Here is a 17,201-nt window from a genome sequence, read left to right as displayed (position 1 = left end):
AGTTCCTCCATGCAAACAAAATTGTTTCTGCTATGGGATCATCAAGTCTTAATGACAAGGAGTCCAAAGCTCGTGCCAGAGTCAATGCAGAGGCTGCTCAAGCATAAGCACTGATGGCAGTGAGTGTCCCAGCCATCCTTTCTGATGAAAAAAATGGTCCTAACTAAGGGAACAGAGAGGTTTTACAACCCTGGGCTATCCTTGCAGAGGTGATACAACTTCCTGATTGCTGAGTCAGGTTGGAAATGGCCAAGAGACACACCTCATCAAAGTACTTCACGTGAGTGTTTAACTTTTTCAGGAGGTATGAACACAATCCTCCTAGCTGCATGCCCTTATCTGCAGGAGGGGAAATCTAGGCCTAAATCCTGCCAGATGGAGCAATCCAAATGTGCCCTGGGGCATCCCTGGAGCTGCACCTACAGCAGACCCAGTCTGTGCATATCCTTATGTAACACACAGGAAAGGAGCTGTGAGGATTGATCTGACCTCAGTTGTGACCTGACACTCGCTGCAGGGATTTAATACATGCCCTGTTGGGCTGCAGAAACAGATGTTTTACACACACCATTCCAACAGTTTTTTCCCAGCCTTTGGCAATCAAAAGTCTCAGACGGAAGCCCTGACTCTCAAGGACAGAACACGTCTGCAGAAATGAAGAATACAAGATAATCGGTGGTTTCTAACAGCTCCTGTTCCCGAGGTGCCCTTTTATTTTTTCCTGGATATTTTCTCCTGGTGAGTTTAAGGATTATCTGCATTTGATAAAAATTTTGTATATTTGTCAGAGGCAGGCATTCTAGTCAGGTTCAGAGCAGACCTTTTCTGTACCAGCTGTACAGAACAGGTCGTACAATCTAGGCACCTCCTGGTAGTTCAGGTGTGACACAGTGCAAACAGATGTATTTCTGTCTGAGAAATTCCATGAACAGAAATTTTGAATCAGGACTGAGGTGTGTGGCCTGTCAGCACAGAGATAGCCATCCTAGGTGGTTCTGCAGAGGAAATTTTCAATTCTCCTTAAAAAGCTGAAGGCAGCTTCCAATGCAGCTTCCAAAACCCTGGTCCAATGTGAGGCTGTGTAACCCATCTGTAAAGCTTAAAATACAGAGAAATACAGCCCCTTCTCTAGAGGATCAAATAATAATCACTGCACAGCCATTGGGGTCCATGAGGCTATGCAGCACAGCCCTTCTGAGACCCCAGGGGCTGACCCAGGACAGGGAGTACCCACTCTCTCTGGGGGTGCAGGAAGGAGGGGAGAGGGAATAACCTGTTTCACAGTTAGCCAGGACTACTGGTCCTGCTCATCCTGCCTAAACTGGCTCCATCTGTCTGACTATTGATGTTCCTTCATCTTTGTATTCCCATTTGGGACTTTCAGACACATGGAGAAATTAATGATGAGGATGAAGTTGAGTCAGTAAAGGGAACATTTTTTCTTTATTTTCCTTTCCCTTTACCCAAGATAGGGAAAGAAATGAAAATTCACTTCTTCCAGGAGAGGAGAAGGAGCTGTGATCCAGGCACCAGGACACAGAGCTTTATGCAAGCTGTTTTGCTGGAGCATAGGCCATCCTACTCCCACTCCCAAAATTGCTGCCTCTCCCTGGATTAGTTTCTTGCTGCCCCACATCAAAGCTGGTGCTCAGAGGTCATCTGCAGATATGTATCACCACTTTCTAGCAGGAATATCTGCACTGAATGGCATAAACAATAACTCAGGAAAGGTGAAAGCAGCCTTGGTAATTCCACTGGGAAATCAGCTGTCCTGAAGCTGGAGAGTATCTTCCCAGATCATTTGAGCAGGCTACAGGAGGACCCATCAACACCAGTAATTTTGGGAGGAAGGGCTGCCCCCCTCAGGAACCTCCTGGGAGGAAACAATAAAATGGTTTACCCTGGGTAAACACACAGACACACCAGGAAAATGGAAGGTCTGTGAGAAGGAGGCTACCAGGCTGGTAGTTCACAGGAGGAGACAAACAAGGACATGTGGGACTGTGTGGGCTGCTAATGCAGGGCTCTGATCTCAGCTTTAGGGGCCAAAACAGGACAGTCTCTGGAAGATAATTTGCAGAGCACGTCTGGAACTTACAGAGACTCAAAGGAGCCAATTGCTCTGTAAAACAAATACCAGCATGGTGTCTAGGATAGGGAATGGATGCAAAGAGTAATCTACATGCTTCTCTACATTTGCATGTTTAGTGATAGTGAAAAAGGCTTGGAAGTAGCAGACTGGGATATGTTGGGGAAGTAGGTTGAATCCCCAGGTGCATTGAAAGGCAGCAGACTGGCGCTGTGCAGGAACATCAGTGCAGGCCTAGCAAGGCTGGCATAACATCAAGTTTTCATAAACTCCTGAAAAGGAAAAAGACTTTTGGTCTTGAGTTGTAACTGCTAGTGAGAATAGCAGATGTATGTTCCAGTACCAAGAGAGTCCCCCTCCAAGAAAAGGGAGAGTTTTCCTGGACAAATCCAGAAAAAACCTGAATTTTTCTGTTTTTTTTCCAAGGGGTAAAAAACCCAAGTGAGGTCTCTCTCTCAGCAGCTCACAAATCACTTTCCCCTGTGCTGCAGTGATGGGACTCCTACGCTGGCCTGAATCCAGTCACGAGGCCCATCACACCAATGGGAAGAGGTGGGGTGAGCAGGCTGGACACTCATCTCTCAGCTCTGCCTGTCCAGCTCTCCAGCTCTCCTTGGTTTTATAACAAGTCACTCCCTGTTTTTATTGCACATTTTTTAAACTACATTTCAGGTCCCACCTCAGCTATTAATGCTCTCTCCACTCTCATCTTTTCCTGAAAGAAAAATATTTTTATGGAAGAATGTAGCAAAAAAACCAAAAAAACAAAAAAAAAAAACCCAAAAAACAAACAAAAAAACCCCAAAACAAGAACAAAACTACAATACATCTAAAAACCCCATTCCCTTAACCAGACAGTTCCTGAGTTCCTGCCCTTAAACCTTCCTTATCCCTTCCCTTAACTTTATCCCTGGACTCCTGCCAAGGACATGTTCCTGTCTCTTGCAGGATGTCTGATTTTGGGTTTGGGGTCTCTCCAAAAGAGAAAGGGAGAATGTGATTTGAAAATAGGATGGGTGGCCTGATGGTGTCCAAACATAATCAAGTATCTCCATTGAATTTTTGAGATTTGGTCCCATTTGGGTCTGAGAGACGTGATACTCACATGGATGAGGAAGACAAATACAGTAGATAGACTGAAGATGAGCCAATACATTTAAGCCAGCACAACATATGGACTATCACATCTCTCAGCCTAGGAATGATTGCTCCCCACAGATTTCTACTAGGTTTGCCCAGAGTAAGTGGAACATCCCAGCCAGTGAGACTTTTCCCTAGTTTCCCTCTGGATTATTTTATAATGGTATATCTCTCACTGCCAGGATGTGTTTTCCCATTATTCATAGCCTATTCTTCCCCTGTGGTGCTCATTATCCTCTGATAAGAATTAATTTTATACTAAAAGTTCTTTTCTTCCCAACACATAAACCTAACAGAAATGTGTAGGCTCTTTGGTCATATGGCCCTATCCCTGCTCTAAGGTTTAATGAAACTGTAAAGTATCTTTGAAGACTTGAATCAGGTGCTTTGCTGTTCTGCTTTCATCTCTTTGGGCTTTCCCATCTGCATCCAACATCAGGTGAGTCTTGAGGGCAGACAACAAAGGACAGTTTCACACTGCTTTTCAAAAAATGAAAGCTGAGTCCTTATTTATGAAGAACACAAACTGTTTATTTCAGCTTTGGGAAATCAGAATAATCTAGATTCCTTCAGCCCAACAGAGAAATGCAGAGAGTAATGTGCACTTTTACTTTAGAGACACTGGGAGCAGAAATAAATACCCTTTGCTGACAGTTGCAGCCTGATATCTGTAACTAAAATATAAATCTACCCAGTGGTTATTTAATTTGCAGCCTTTGTTTTCCAGTTAGGACCATGAAGATGAACCTGAAAAGACTCTAGATTTCTCTGCCAAGGCAATCACATAATCACTTTGCTGTCCTTTTCGCTACAGAGAATCCACTTCAGCAGTGAAAATGGAGCTTGACCTGTCTAGTATCTGTGACAAGCAAGGTCTCTGAATCAGAAACACTTTTTATGATTTCCTGTGAAGTTAAGTTTTTCTGGTGAATCTAAATTTTTGTTTCATCATTTGCAAGGTGATCCTTTGGTAACAGGGATGTTATTTGATCATGCAATGGCAGTATACGTAACGTTCATACAGCATCTGTTTAAGGACTCTGAAAATCAGGCTTAGCAGTGCATGGGATAGACTTGTGAATGGGCATATCACAGAGAAGGATATTAAGGATATAAGTTAGCTATGTGAATGGGACAGAAGAACTTCTCCTGCAGGCACTCAAACCCAGCCCTAAGAAATGTGGATTTCCTTTTATCTCCTCACCTTGTCACTGTGACTGAACCATGGATAAGTGCAACAGTGAAGTGTGGAGATGATGAAGGGGATGAAATAATAAAATACTACCTTCTTTGTTTGCATCCTTCCCTGTCCCTTTGGCTGAGAGATTCCATTTCAGAAACCCTCCTGTCTCCAGTATCAATAAGCAACATGGAGCAGTTTTTACCACCTTTACTCCCACCTACTAATCAGATTGGTGGGGTATTGTGGAGGAAAGACAAGGAATAGGCAAGCACTGAGAGAGTCAATACACTTTCCAATCCCTACACTGTGTAGCTCTCTCCCAGGAGACACCCAGTGGAGGTGTTCCTAGCTCCACCTTTCCAGAGTTCGGCAAAGATGGTGATGGTGGGCTTCCCATTTGGCACAAATGTAACACAGGGGCTTCAAAGTCAAGAGGATTTTAGCATTTCTTCCATGACAGTGGGCAGGCATATCAGCTCCTCCACTTCCAGTTTTGATTTTCTGCTCTGTTTTCCCTGCCCTCTCTGCTTTGTGTTTCTCTGCTCTTAAATACATTTCTTACAGTGTGATCCATGGGAACACAGCATTAGGGGCACTGACAGTTCTCCATTCTCACCAGGGTGAATCTGCTCCAGTAGCACAGCTGAAGTTGTTCCAAGTCAGGCAAAACAGGGGACAGGCACTACAGGAAGGGATTTTCTGCTTCTTAAATACAACGTGCTATGGAACACAATAGTTGTGTGATTTCTGAAGCAGGTTCCTTTTATTAAATTTCCAGAGCTTGTGCAGCTCCAAGGGCTGTGGGTAATGCTGTGCTCACACCCATATTTTCCTAAAAATTCATCCTGAAAATTTCATCATTTCCTTGAAAATGAGTGGGATAGAGGAATTAGCCCCCATTGTGACTATCAGGTTTTGGGCAGCAGGCAACGCTTGCCTCAGCCTCGCTTGGGTAATGATATCCAGAGACCCAGCAGAAAAAAGGGAGCTTGAAACTGCTAATCCACTCAAACTCTCACCTACCCAGACCAAGGTTGTGATTAATCACTTACACTCAGCATTTCATTTGTGTTTAACCACACACAGTCTCTTGCCAGCCTAATCTTAGGCACAAAGCACACTGCTGGTAGCAGTGGAAACACAAAAAGTAAAATGACCTGGAAAAAAACCCAACCAAGCAGAAGAAACACAGCAACAAAACAACAAAATTATATATTTTCAAGAGTTTAATAAGGTAAATGCAGGAGCTTAACTTTGCAATAGTGCAAGTCTGAAGCAAAACTGTTTATTTGGTATTTATAGATTTTTTTTTTTTGCAAAACAAATTTCTATGAAACCATAGCAACTGCAGTTGGAGTGAAGATTTGGAATAATGATGGAATCATTCATGAACAAAAAACTGCAAATAATCTCTGGTCTGGGTTGGTGGAATGTAAGATTAATGCTAGATAGAGAGAAATAATTTAAAAATGCTTTAGGTAATTAAATCATCCTAAACCCTATGAAAGGTAGACATTAAAAACAATGTTTTTTGGCCAGATTATTACATCCTTGATTTTTTAAACAATCTGTCTGTTACCTTTCTGATGGGGATGTTTTGTGCATAAATGTCCACATTTATTACTCATCTCTTACAAGAGAAGATACATAAGCAGATTTCACTGAGACACCACAACAGCCTATTTCTAACAGAATCACATGTATCTCAGAAAAAATATGCTTTTTCTGAAAGATCTTTCTATTGCATTCCTTTCTCCAAATGCATTTCAGAGAAGTCAGTTCAGGAAAGTAGAATCAATTACAACTTACCTTCACAGTTGAGTAGATGACATCTGATTTTTCAGGGAAAGCAATGTGCTCTCTTTGGGTAGTGTAAGACTTGTAGATTCAAACCAGCAGGTAATTTTTGGTGATTTAAAATCCTTTAAAAGAAATTTAAATGCTGGGATGACAAAAAAAGGTAGTTGGTAAAATCTCTGAGGCTTGATGCTCTTACAGAGTTTTCTGTCTGTCTCAGCTGAACAAGCTCCTGCTCCTTTCCTTGGCCACCTGCCAACTTTTCTAATTTAAAGCAACTGTGAGCTTGCTGTAAAACTCTTGCTGGAAGGAACTTTTTTTATACCATGGAGCAAGGAGCAAGCCTGTGCTCCAGACTGATGTGGTGTGACAGAGTCCTAACAGGACTGGGGGCATAGCCTCCCTGAGGTAATGTTATATCATCTTTGGAAAGCATCATAGGCTAAGCTGTCTCCTTCTTGGTAAAAGCACAGGAAAGAGGGAAAAAAACAAGCTGCTTTTGGCATATAGTCCCCTCAGTATGGGATTTGGGAGGAGCAGCATCTGCCTCAAAATGCAGGAAGTGACAGCCTCAAATACATAAAGTGCTCAGGGCTCCCAAAAGAACCTGGGTCCCACACTGGCCACAAGTCACCAGTCCTTGGTTTTGAGGCTTTGGGCAGAGGCCCTGGGGGCTCCCCCAGGGCTTCCTCTACAGTGTAATGCAGTCTGTCCCCAGCACAGGGTGGCTGGGACACCCAAGCTGAGGGTCATAGCCCAGCAAACCACAAACATCTTGGGTTTGAAGAGTTTCAGACTTGGTGCTTTGGGTAGTTTCAAAATACCCTCCTGGCAATGATTCTTCCTTCTGAGACACTGTCTGTAATAGAGGCAGACACTTGAGTAATACAGACTTCAAAAAGAGAGGCATGGTGTTCAAAGGCATCCACTTACTGGGCATGGCTCTGTTCTGCTTTGCTCAAATTAAGATAGTGAAGCATGTAAAGTGTTGTTCATATAGGAGAGTTGCCTATGCCCATGTCAAATTCCTTCTCTCTGCAAGGAATTTATTTCAACCAGTTATGGTTGACGCACATTTATGAACTTACGGAAAAGGTTCCCTTTTGCAAATGTGAGTTTTCTCTGCAGAGTAGCTAAAAGCAAGCAAACAAATAAACACATGATAAAATACTGTAATTTAAAAATTATCCAAATTTTAGTCTCTGAGTTTCTCCATGGGTACTATAACAAACTTTTGTTTAAGAAATGAGGGTCCTAAAAAGCCCACCTTAGGCTGGGCTCCAAATTTTCCAGCACCTTTGGAAATGCATCCAGCTGACCTGCTGATGCTAAGGGGGCCTGAGGCTTATGTGGTTGTTAGTAAGTGACTTTAGTTTTGTAAGCCATATTTTCTTGTGAAACTAATGAAAATGAAGATGGAAACAGGTGTTCTATGCCACTAAAAGAGGAAATGAATTTTCTGTGGAAAATCTAGTCACATGCGACATGTGACATAGCTAAGAAAGACCTTGTTTGTTTGAATGCTCTAATTTTCATGGAACTGAAGTATTAAGCATTTTATATTTTGAATGGACAATTAAAAAGAGTCCTGTGCATTCAAAAATGTAGATAAAATACCACCCAGTTCTGGGATAAAGGGTTTAAGGAAAACTAAACCATTTTTTTCCCTTTCTTCTAATGGATTTTCGTTCCAGTGCTAGATTGTAATAACCAGGATATAAAAAACTCTATTACAAAATCCTATGGTACTGTGAAAACTTCAATATATGATTTTACAAGTCTCAATTTTTCTCCAAAATATTTCCATCAGAGTATTTTTATTTTGCACTATAGATCTGCTGGTGAACTTAGTTACTGGTAAGCAATAGTGAAAGTATATAAAAGTGAAAGAAATAACATCCTATCATGTCACTTCAATATTCCTGTTTCGTGTCTTAATTTTCACTCAGTGATCATGCATAAAGTATGTCTATTTAGGTACTGTCACCTCTGGAAACTTGGCTCTGCATCCTTCTGGGAATCAAACAGGTGTTTTAAAGATTACCCAGAAGTTTTAAAAATTACCCGAAGATTATTGTTCTCATTCCCTCAGTTGATCTTTCTGATTCTGTTTAGGGAAGCATGAGATGGTGCTTCCTCTTCCTAATGAGTCATTCTGGGGGAAGCAAGGTATGTTGCCCATCACACTGGAAAAAAAACCCCATGTTTTGTAACAGTCTGTGGAGAATTCTGGTGGGAATGATGAACTTAGGCTTTGCCACTGATTCATACCTAGGCCGGGAATCTTCCTCAATGCCATTTATTTACTTGCCTCATAGGAATGTGACTAAGGCTATGTAGCCATTGATGAAGTAGTAAATAAGATTAATCATACTAATTTTATAGCAGCACAAATTAAAAATCAAATCTGTTTTTAAAGATGTTAACATTTTATGCCCACTAAGACTACCTGAATAGTTTTCAGTGGTCCACAACAACAAGTTAAAGAACCAGCTGGAAGTTCCACTCTTAGGTTACAGGGAAGGAGGCTTAAGGTGGAAGATGCAGTTAAAGCTTTGTCAGGGTTGTGAGCTCCAACATAGCAAAAGTTTTGAAAGGGAGAAGTTGAATCCATTTCATTTGCCCAGACTTTCCATACCAGAGGAAGGAGACAATGGTAAGAGTGAAGGAGAAATTGCAAAGTGCACTGAAAGCCCTGGAGGATTAAATGTTCAACAGAAAACACAGGTTCAATTTTTTGGAAGAAAAATTTTATTTTATAGAGTTGTTCACTGGTGGTTTTGATAGGCTCATTTTTAATCCCTCTAAAGTTACAATTCTTGGCAACTATTTCCCATTTTAGCACTTCACCAGAACACTGATTTTCTGGATTTTGGCTTTGTCTAAAGACACAGCTGAGGTAGGATCGAGCTTCCTACTGGAGCAGCTGAACCAGGAACAGCAGCTTGGCATTCATTTCCTCACAGGTACAATGGAACAGCCAACAGAGGGGTTAGGAAAAAAGGAATCGGTCATCTTGGGGAAATTTCAATGGGAAAGAAAATGCCTCTTGGCTCGCCTGTGAGTGCAAGTCTTCATATGATCCTGTGTGTGGACATTTGTTGCATAATAGACTGTTGCATATTGAAGACCAAACACATTAATGTTTGTATGAGTTGCATGAGATTACATGTACTCCAAGGAATAGAGCTGTCACACCATTGACAAATTGTGGTCCTTAATCCTCTCATGTGGCAAGCAGCTGATAATTTTTCCTGCTTACATCTTTAAGTCCCTTCTCTGAACAAAATATTTTAAGATGCAGCAGGCTTTAATAAGTATAAAGGATGTTTCCAACACAAGTATCTGAACCAACAATCAAACAAAATCCTTCATCTGTGAACCACTAAGAAATTGGTTTGTTGGCAGGAAGGAATTATGATGTTGTGGCATTAAAAAGAGCAGTATCCTTTGATGCTGGGATTTGGGATTTTCCTGTGCTATGGCTGAATGCATTCACATCCATTTAGTGCTCAGTTTGACTTGCCAAGATGTGGGTGTAAAGGCTCAGGATTCATCTTGCCCCAGTGCTGAGCCAATGGGCAGGTATAAATGGCACAGTGCATTCTAGGAGGTCACAAAGCTGCTAAAACACAGAAGCCTAGTTGTCCCCTCATACAGAAGACTGGCTTCATCCAGGTAAACAAAAATATGTCATTGTCCAGTGGCCCCAAATGAGAAGAAGAATTGGTTATAACATAGAAATAAGATGTCAAAGAACATGGAAATTTTTGCTTAGTTTGATGGATGAGCATCAGGGGATTTTTTTATTGTTGTTTGTTTCTTTTGGTTTGGTTTGAGTTTTTTGGGTCACTAGCTCCTGGCCTCCATGGAAGAGGAAGGGTTGGAAGAGCTGAGAGTACTCCTCCCATGATGAGTCCTGAGTCATGATGACACGTTTCAAGGAATGCTGCTTTTGGATTGATGAGATGCTCAGTATGGCCTGGCAATGTGCCTTTGCAGCCCAGAAATCAGCATGACCAGCAGGTCGAGGGAGCTGATTCTGGCCTCTCTGCTCTGCTTTTGTGAAACCCACCTGGAACTCTGCATCCAGATCCAGGGCCCACGACATACAAAGGAGATGGACCTGCTGAAGTGAGTCCAGAGGAGCCCACAAAGCTGATCAGAGGGATGGAGCATCTCTACTACGAAGGCAGGGTGAGAAAGTTGAGGTTGTTCATCCTGTAGAAGAGAAGAGTACAGTAAAGCCATATAGCACCTTTGAGTGCCTAAAGAGGCCTACAAGAGAGCTGGGGAGGGACTTTCTACAAGATATGTTATGTTAAGAGAGGAGAGAATGGCTTTAAACTGACAGAGAGGAGGTTTAGATATGATATTAGGGAGAAATCCTTTACTGGAAGGGTGTTGAGTCACTGGCACAGGTTGCGCAGAGAAGTGGATGCCCCATCCCTGAAGGTGTTCAAAACCAGGCTGGATGGGGCTCTGAGCAACTTCATCTAGTGGGTGGCATCCCTGCCCATGGCAGGGGATTTGAATTCGATGACCTCTACTGTCCCTCCCAAACCAGACCATTCTATGATTCTATGATTTCCAGTTGGTGCATCCATCCAGAGACGCCTATCCAGTGAATGGCTGAAGGACAGGGACGGATCCATGGGAACAGCTCATGTCCAGATGACTGCGGGTGCTGGGGCTGTGCAACTCAGGGAGCAGCTAAGTGCTAATGGGTTAACTACACCTGCATTTTTTACCTATGAGATGCAAAGTGCAATTCCAACAGGGCCAGTAGTTTTCCAAAAAAGTATAATTTATTCTAAGACTAAATTTGCTAGAAAACACAGTCCAAATCTCATTTACCCAGTGAGATTACCTACCTAAAGATACCTCTGTTTTGCACCTGCACTCAATCATTAGTCACCAATGTAAAGCTAGCATGCTGGGTTTAAATCTTATCTGCTTAGAACAGCTTGGAACAACTCTGGTATACTTACTGTTTTGAAATCAAATGTTGTTTGTGGCAAGCAATACAGCACATTAAATTTCTCACCCTCCAGTGAGTCAGATCACCCCAGTGTTAGGGCTTGGAGTCTTAATGGGGCAGAACATTACAGCTCCATTTCCTCCACTATGCATTTGCAATTAAAATTGTAGTTGCAGTTTCTCTTCATATGCCTACACCTCCACACAATGAGGGTTTTTCCACCCCATATCCCCTTCCTTTTGCCTTCAACCACACTTTTCCAGCAGGAGTCTTAAATACCAGAGCCCAGACTTGCAAAAGTGTTTTGACACCTCAGTCCATCACTGAAAGCCAGTGACATTTAAAAGGCTTCTGAAATGAGTAGGGGTGATTGCAAGCTGAGAATATCTGCAAAAAGCAATGCTTTGTATAGATCTTCTAGTTTATTTTCTGTTTGATAGTCTGTTTTCCCAAAGCAGGGAGAGTGGCTTTTGTATCAAATGCAGATCAAAGTATTTCTTCTCCCAAAGCTGGACATTTGTGCTTCTCAGAAAGTGCCAGGGTAATATCACTGGGCACAGGTTCTTCCTGAAAGTTACAAGGTCTACCTCCACCTTACCTGAGTGGGAGTTAGGATCTCACATGGGCTGAGGTGAAGCTCCTTCACAAGATTAGAGATATTTCATTAAATACTCAGGGTTTTATTTCTCCTGAATCACCACAAACTGTTCATGATGAAAGTAAAAATAAAATACACATCTGTCACTCATGTCCTTTTCAGACTAGTATTATTGTCTTTATCTCATATGTGGTTGTACAGATGTACCCTTCAGAGCCACCACAGCTTCCTCTGCATGAGGTCTCCACTTATCACCCTCCTTTATTTTGTACATAAAGAGGGAATAAGCTGCCAGTTTATCTTCTACTCATGTTAGCTAGATGGAATGAAAACATGCTTGGTGTTCAAGATAGTGCAGCAGTAATGACTTGTATTTATTTCTCTCCTGCCAAGTGCAGCAGAGGAGCAGCTAAAGATAAGCCCGAAAGTTACAGAAACCCATTAAAAATTAGCACACATACTGATTTGGGAGGATTTGGCAACCAGATACTTCCTCTGATCATTCTGAACAGGTTTTCCTTCCCAGATGCACTGAGTTTGTCCAGGTAAGAGGGCAGGTTCTGCTGGCCCTGGGCAGCCAGGCAGCACCTCGGCCATTATGGGGGTTCTCATCCATGCTCGGCCAACACCAGTGGAGCTCCCACAGCCCTGCTGCTACTGGCATGCTGTGGGCAGGAATCCCCCAGCACTACCCACCAAAACATGAAGTCTTAGGTTTCAATTCAGTTATTGCAATGTAGAGCTGTTGGCATTGGAGACCACAAAGAGAGACCCTGGCAACCCTCCCATGCTCCTTTTGGTTAGCTGTGTCCATTGCCCAGGAACTAAGGTTACGCACAGAGGTCATGTTTCTACAAGCCTCTCATTTAAAACCTTACACAGAAGGAACTTTGTAACCATACACAAAAGTTAACAATATCTCTCTGCTTGCACACATCAGTCTTAATTTATTTTAAATGTTGACACAAATCTATTCATTGTTGCAAATTCAAACTATTTACTTTTGTTCTCTTCTGTTTCAATAGGCTAGATCAGGAAAGGAATTTTATCCTATTTTGTACTCCACAGTGCTGTGCATGTGGTCATAAAGAAAACATTACTGCCTTGAACTACTTCTAGTTTCCTTGTTTTGTTTATTCCAAGAGAAACTTATCTAACTCATTGTGCTTGGGCTATCTGGAAGCAGTCTGCAGTGTGCTCACTGAGTGCTTTGACCTTTTCATATTCTGGAGTTGATTGGTTTGGCCATCCATCTTCTTCACTTGTTGAAACCCTCACTTAGCAATGAAAGGCCAACAGCCAAGTCTGTGTGAAAAATGTGGTGCAAAAGGAATCAGTTAAGAACAGGGCATATTTCATTGTATTTCCCATAGATATTGATGATCATGTAAAATTTGAAAAGTTGGCTGAGGTGTCTAGGCTTCACAATTGCTGACAAATTATAATGATATTACAATATTTGGATAAATCTTTTTAGGGAAAATAATAATCTTATGTGATCCCATCACCCCTGTGCAAAGCAGTTAATATTCCTGTTTCTCACAGTGATCTAACTTCTACTGTTGTTCTCTACACTTCCTTTTTAACTCTCTTGCCAATTTCTTTAATTTAACAGAGCCAAAACCAAACTCCATATTTTCCTTGTCTCTAACCTATCATTTTTCCTTCTCTAACCTATCATTTTTTTCCCCTGGGAATATGAATAGGGGAAAAAAGACAGAGATAAACAAGCTGATGCAGAGTTAGGAATTTAATCACAGCTGTCAGGCAAGGTTCTCCAGAGTATGCCCACTCCCCTGTGCCATGTACCTGTTCAGATCTCCCACATTTCCAGCTCCAAACTCCTAAACAAATGCAGGGGGCAGTGCTATGTTTATTTTAACACTAGTATTGCTAGTGCTAGGAATGGGTACCAAAGCACATGTGGGAATGAATATATGGCTTTTCCAAACAAGGAAACTGAACACAGGGATAAAGAGAAAATAAAGCTTCCATTCACTCAGTGACCCTTGGACCCACAACTTCTCCACTGCAGCATGACACAGATAGATAGAAAATGTCCTTTGGGCATAGCCTGATGGTCAGGCACCCTCCTGAGCAGTAAAAGGTGTAGACTTGAACTCTCTCATGCTCATCTGCATATAAAACTCCCCTGGACAAATGCTATATTAAAAAGGAGCCAAGTCCATGGATGTGAAGGGATGCATCTATTCTAATAATATTTTACAACTACAGAGTCTTTCAAAAGTAAAGGAAGTGCAGAGAACACCAACCTCTCAAACATCTCAAAAATGGGGTTTATGAAAATGTTTCAAATCCTATTGGCCTTGAGCATACGTGAGAAAATTAACTGTTAAAGAAACTCAAGCACAAAAAAATAAATTTTCTAGTGTACATGCAAAACAATTTATGCTGAAATGTTGGCAGACCTGTCCAGACTGAAATACAGCATTTAGATGAGTCCCAGCACAATTACCCAGTCTCAAAACTAATTGAATTCTAGCACTTAGTCACTACAGAAAAAAAAAAATTGGATAAGAAAAGGGTACATACCTCCAAGAAGGACTGGAATTGTACTGAATTAGTGGAGTGTATAACCAGGAAGACAAAAGCATTAAAAAAAAACCCCCACATTTACTTTATCTGCTGAGAGTGGTTTGTACAAATGGCAAAACTGAAAGTCTCCTATGTGAAGAGGGACAGCTTTTCTACATAATTCAGAAAATGTCCTGCCTTCCAACCCATCCAATGTGTCCATTGATCCATGAATTTCCCAGGCAGAAAGGGCAGCTGCCAAGTGCAGTTCAGGGCTCACGCCATGAGACAGACTTCAGAACTATCTTCAGAACCCAGCAAATATCAGCCTTGCACAGGAGGCACCATATGTCTCTCCCTGACTGCACATACAGCTGGCTTGGTTTGAAGAAAGCATTATCTGACACCCTCCTGCAAATGATTCAAGGGTTACTCCAGGATAAAATGGCAATTGCTCAAGAAAACCAAGCACTACATATGGATACGCATGTATATTCATTTCTGCTGTTCCTTCTCTGGCTGGCTGATAGACGATCCTCCTGGCTGCTAAACTGCTGTCAGAGGGTGGCATTTCTTTTTTTTTTTAATGCTCTTTAATTTAATGGAAAGAGGGTTCTTTTAATTTTTAATTGACACTTCCTCCAAAGCTTAGACAAAACTAATGCAGGAAGGTTGAAGGTTCATTAATTACAGATGGCCCCATTGTACAGCAGTGGAGAAGGATGCAGCCTGTGCTACCAGCAGATACTTAACTAAAAGGATTCAGCATTAAAAATCATTTATATTTAACCTCTTTGGAAAGTCTGGAAAGATCCATGCCATTAAACTTCTGTTCATAAAACTTTATTGTCTACAGATACCTTTCCAAGTGAGTAGACTGCTGGCTCTACGCATTTCCTGACCTATCAAGTTCTCTGACACTAATGCTAACAAAATATAGCCAGTAACTTTCCATAATGAAATTTCTGATTCAGAACAAACAAATCACTGCTGTCACAATTAGTTTGACTACTTAAAGCTGTTGAGGTAGCATAGGAGCAGTGACCAGAATGAGCAATTTATCTTAAAAAGCTGGAACATTTATTTTTGATTAGCAGAAAAATCTGTCTATCATGCATTCAGAGATGTACCAGAAAGACCAGAAAGACCAGAAATTTAAGTTAGCAACTTCAACAGGCACAGCTGAAGGGTTTAATGCCTATCTTAAATCCTCAGGGTGTGCTGCCATGGTGAAGATTTACTGCTACCTCCTGCTACCACTGCAACTGAGTGTTGTTACTAACAGAAGACTGAGGAAGAGCTCATGATGGGCCATGCATGATGGTTTTCAAATACACAGGCATTGGGGAACCAGCTATCAGTGGATACAATCCAAAACACAGACTGACCTTATCTGGCAGTTCCCTGCTGCCAAAACCAGGGTGTTTACCCCTGAGCACCCTGTCCTGCTCAGCTGTGTGCTCCTGCTGCTGGTCCTTCCACTTTCTGGACACCTCGCTGGTGGGAGCCCATTAACCTGGCACACCCAGCATGAAGTTAAATCTTTCACCTGCCTAATTAACAGGCTGGAAGTGTCAGTGGAGGACTCAGAGTGCATCAAAGGTGCTGAAAAGGGCTGTGACAGAGCAGGGATGGAGTGACTCCCTGCAGCAGGATGCTGTAGGGACATGCCCACCCATGTCAGGCAGCATGTGAAACCTGGGTGGCTGAATATGCTGCCACCCCCTGGCATCACCACCCTCTTCTCTGCAGGCTGCCTAGCCCAGAGCAAATGATAGTGGCCTATGCTGGGTTGTATAAGATACTGCAGTTCATGTTTAAGTCCAGTTCAGGTCCAGTTTTCAGGAATGTGGCTGGAGGCAGTGATACTGCAACCAATTACTGAAACAGGGAGTGCACAAACTTCCCTGGGTAATGGGGTTTGATTTAGGTTTGAAGGATATATTTCATTGAATTAAAGAAACAGGGACTAGAATCTCCTAGGCTCCATTCTAGGTTTTTATTGGAGTGCCTCAAGCAGAAGATACATCAGTCTTACAGCCACCTCCCATGGTTCTGTGGCTCAGCATCCCTCTCTGTGGGAGAGATGGAGGCTGCCCAGCCTGGCTGCTGGAGCACTGAACTGGGAGAAAGGTCTTGGAAACTCTGCTTCTTCCTACCCCACTGCTCTCAAAAGCAAAGCTTGGTGCAGATGGAGAGAAGGTGCTGAAGCAGCAGTGGGGGCAGCCCAAAACTGGCTGGTGGAGTGATGTACCCTCCAGCCAGCCAAGGGTACAACAGCCATAGCTGTGGTCAAATGGTGTTTGTGGAAGAAGGAGCAGGAAGAGGAGCAGAGAAGTGCTAATGCTTTCCTTGCTGCTGCCAGGAACAAGGGCCTCTGCAGCTTCACTGCCCAGGGATGGAACACTGCCAGGGGCTGGGTTGTCCCCCCTCTGTCCTCACCCAGCTCCCAGCTCGACCTTCACCTCTTGGAAATGAAGGTACAAATGTAATACAAAGAGCAGCAAGGAATTTGGAAAATCATGGAACACAGCAGAAGCTGGAGTGGTAACAAATCCTGAAAGCTGCAAAGACCATCACAGCCATGCCCTGTTCCCATCTAATCCTGGGAGCTGTTAAACTACTTCACTCCAGCAAAGAGAAGAACATGCATCATCAGATTAAAAACTTGTCTGTGCTGGGATATTGAAGTCTAAAAGGAAAAAACTAGTCTTATGTACACTTATTTTTTTATCCTTGTGCGTCTATGTTTCCTAACCCATTGCTAATTCAGACCATCTATAGTGAATAAACAGATCAGTATTCTGGAATGTGTTTTTAATTACAATCTTGTTTCTTTCTAATGATGAAAAATGAGGATATCCTTTCTGTGTCCCAG

At 42.3% G+C, this 17,201-nt stretch overlaps 1 protein-coding gene and 1 long non-coding RNA gene across 2 annotated transcripts in view; one reads left to right on the top strand and one right to left on the bottom strand.

The window, feature by feature from the left end:
• Positions 1–6,457, bottom strand: part of C1QTNF7 (C1q and TNF related 7) — a 49,735-nt gene extending 43,278 nt beyond the window's left edge. The window contains exon 1 of the mRNA XM_030270771.4: positions 6,222–6,457. The gene's annotated coding sequence lies outside the window, so the exon portion shown is untranslated. The remainder of the gene's footprint in view (positions 1–6,221) is intronic.
• LOC140683912 (uncharacterized) lies at positions 271–17,133 on the top strand. Its single transcript, XR_012055536.1, has 2 exons — positions 271–738; positions 16,689–17,133. It is a non-coding gene; the product is annotated as an uncharacterized lncRNA (long non-coding RNA).
• Positions 17,134–17,201: the final 68 nt, after the last annotated feature.

Source organism: Taeniopygia guttata, chromosome 4 (assembly GCF_048771995.1).
Source record: "Taeniopygia guttata chromosome 4, bTaeGut7.mat, whole genome shotgun sequence".
In the NCBI taxonomy this organism is placed as follows: Eukaryota; Metazoa; Chordata; class Aves; order Passeriformes; family Estrildidae; genus Taeniopygia; species Taeniopygia guttata.
The sequence above is the reverse complement of the archived record's forward strand: the minus strand, read 5'-3'. Positions and strand labels throughout refer to the sequence as shown.